This window comes from Bos indicus, chromosome 9 (genome assembly GCF_029378745.1).
Source record: "Bos indicus isolate NIAB-ARS_2022 breed Sahiwal x Tharparkar chromosome 9, NIAB-ARS_B.indTharparkar_mat_pri_1.0, whole genome shotgun sequence".
Taxonomy (NCBI): Eukaryota; Metazoa; Chordata; class Mammalia; order Artiodactyla; family Bovidae; genus Bos; species Bos indicus.
In genome coordinates, this window is record NC_091768.1 from 14,267,817 (window position 1) to 14,270,877 (window position 3,061).

General features: G+C 41.2%; 1 pseudogene; it reads right to left on the bottom strand.

Annotated features, from left to right (window-relative positions):
- Window positions 1–826: 826 nt before the first annotated feature.
- LOC109563625 (N-lysine methyltransferase SMYD2-like) lies at window positions 827–2,292 on the bottom strand (annotated as a pseudogene).
- Between the last annotated feature and the right edge of the window lie 769 nt (window positions 2,293–3,061).

Here is a 3,061-nt window from a genome sequence, read left to right on the forward strand (position 1 = left end):
TAAGAAGCCAACATTGGTACATTACTTTTAACTGAACTCCTCATTTTATTCACATTTGATCTTAGCCAAAAGTCTGAGAGGTACTCTACATTTTATTTAGGGTTCGCTAATTTTTTCCTATGTCTTTTATGTTCCAGGATCCCTTCCAGGACATTATATTTAGTCATCATGTCTCCTTCACCTTCTCTGCCTTATGACAGAGTCTCAGTCTTTGCCTATTTTTGATGATTTTATTTTGAAGAGTGCTCTTCAGATATTTTGTCTCTTGCCTGATGCTTTTCTCATTGTTAAATGAGATTGTGCTTTTGGGGGAGGATGGTCACAGAGATGCACTTCCATTCTCGTGACACCACACTGTGCTGGGGGCACATGAATTATTATTTGGGAGAGGTTGACCTTCATCACCTGACTGAGGCAGTGTTTGCCATAATTCTTAACTGCCAAGTAGAAAAATAACATTTTATTTATTCATTTTTTACTGCTATCTTTTAAATTTTCTTTCGTCATTCATGTTTGTTCAGAACATTACAGTAGGCATGAAGGAAAAAATAACTGCATTTTTAAACTCAATCTGTCTGAAGTATAATATATGAAACCATGCTATTATCTCTTACAGAAAAAAATAGCATTCAAATAATAATTTGATATTAAGGTAAAAGATTAAGACCAAAGTCCAAGTAAGCCATCTATAAGGTTTAAGTTCAAGTTATGTTTCCCTTCCATTGAGTTTACAGAAATGCTGGCATGATGTGTATGATTTGAAATGTCAAATTCTCGAAGGTTTCTGCACCAGGGTTTAAATAAAAACTAAAATATTGGCATACTTTCAGTGATTTTCCAGTTCCTGTTTGATCTCAGAAATGTACAGGTTATCTCGGCCATAAGCTACTTCTTTGTTGGTACTTCTCAGACGGTGAAGTGGTAAAGAACCCACCTGCCAATGAAGGAGATATAGGAGACGTGGGTTCAATCCCTGAGTCAGGGAGATCCCCTAGAGTAAGAAATGGCAACCCACTCCAGTATTCTTGCTTGGAAAATTCCATGGACAGAGAAATCTGCAAAGCTACCATCCATGGGGTTGCAAAATGTTGGACATGACCAAGCAACTAAACACACACACACGAACTTCCATGCTGATAATGGCTTTCTTCAGGGCTCTCTCCCCGGAAGCTTTGTTCTCCAGGTCCACCTACAGTCTTCCTAACTTCAGCCACATGGAGGCTGAGGGCATACAGAGGACAATGCTTACTGTAGGGCTGGGTGATTTTCTGTCTGTACGACAGGGCTCCCTCCCAGTTCTGCATGTACAAGCAGATGCCATGGTTTGGCACATCATGTGCATCCTATACATGTTACTGTTCTCAAACACGCAGCTCTTCTGGCTGAGTTCACAAATCTCCAGCAGCTCAATGGGGACCTTGTGTAGTGCTTGGCCCTTTGTAACTCAATACATTGCAAACATATCTGATCATGTCTCTGCCTCTGGGGGATAGGTGAACTTCCAGATTTCCACCTTGGCCTTATCCTTGACTTTGTTGGTACATCCTTGCTCTTACAAGTAAAAAAAATAAGAATCTCTTAACCAGTCATTCATATCTTCTGTTGAGTACAGGAGGTCAACATAGCTGGTAAAAGTCTCCTCTCCTGGGTGGATTTCTCTGACTTCTGCCAGGGTCCCTTTGCAGGTCACAATGACATTGGTGCAAAATCAGCAAATATTGCTGATCCCAAAAGAGAAAGTTCTTCATCTTCAATTGTAAATCCATGACAGTTAACCTGTATGAAGAGTACTACCAGGATATCATTTTTGGGGAACTGAAAGTGCTTGGAATGAAAGTGATACAGAGCAGCAAGGTCATTCTGAATCAAATCCTTCTTCTCATTATCTAATTTACCCAGAGGTGACTCCAACTCCTTCATGGCTAACCATTTCTCTGAAGGTGTTCTTTCTGGGTAGAATTTATGTATAGCCAGAATTCTTGCAATTAACCTTACAGTCTCTGAGGGATTTCAGTTTTCCCCCAGAACAACTATGGGAGAACATTCCAGCTTGTGCATCAGCCAGTCATCTTTCTCACATGCTACCTTACAGTAAAATGCCTGCTGCATCTTCCACATTTGGACAATCCTCCTTTCCTGGTGAAGCAGAACTCACAGTGGTTATCCCACTCATTGACCATGAGCATGGAGGCATAGGCCTGCAGAAGAGGAGCAAGTCCATACCTGGAAGCATTGTAGAGCCTTGCCCTGGCTGCAGAAGTGCTCCAGACCACTGTTGGCCTGGGCCCTCATCCCAGCATCTCAGTTTGTGAGAGGAGCTGCAACTGCAGCTCCCCAATAACATCTTATTTTAAATGTTAATCTATATATGTGCTGTCTAGCAGATATTTGTCACTCTTTTTAGCTGTCTCATTCTTTGAACCTCTTTCCTATAAGAAATTTCTCATCCTTGTATGTTCTTACTTTGCTGGGGCACAAGGATAAAATGCACAATTCTTTCAGTAAAATGTGGCTTCTTCTTCTCTGGTGGCTCAGCTGGAAAAGAATCCACCTACAATGCAGGAGACTGGGATTGAAGCCCTGGGTTGGGAAGATCCTCTGGAGAAGAAAATGGCTACCCACCCCAATATTCTTGCCTTGAGAATTCCAAGGACAGAGAGCCTGGTGGACTACAGTCCATAGGATTGTAAAGAGTTGGACACGACTGAACAACTAACACATTTGCAATAAAAGTAAGGAACTCCTGCTCTAGTGATCACAGGCATCACATCTCCAGTGAGGTAGATGCCATGTGGAACCCACTCTGGTAAAGAGATGGTAGAGACATCGAGTTTTACAGGCAGCATGATATGATTTGCCTACTTGTCAAAAAGCCATAGGGTATAGGTCTTAGCTTTGTCTGACAGACCAAGAAACTCACTCTAGTGGATTCTTTCTAACCACAAAGAGTTAGCAAAGAGTTCTTCCACAGTGTATTACTACTTATTTTTTGACAATAAGAAAGTCCTGAAGAAGACAAATAATTTATATTAAAAAGTAAGTAAGAGCGAAGTCAAGGTTG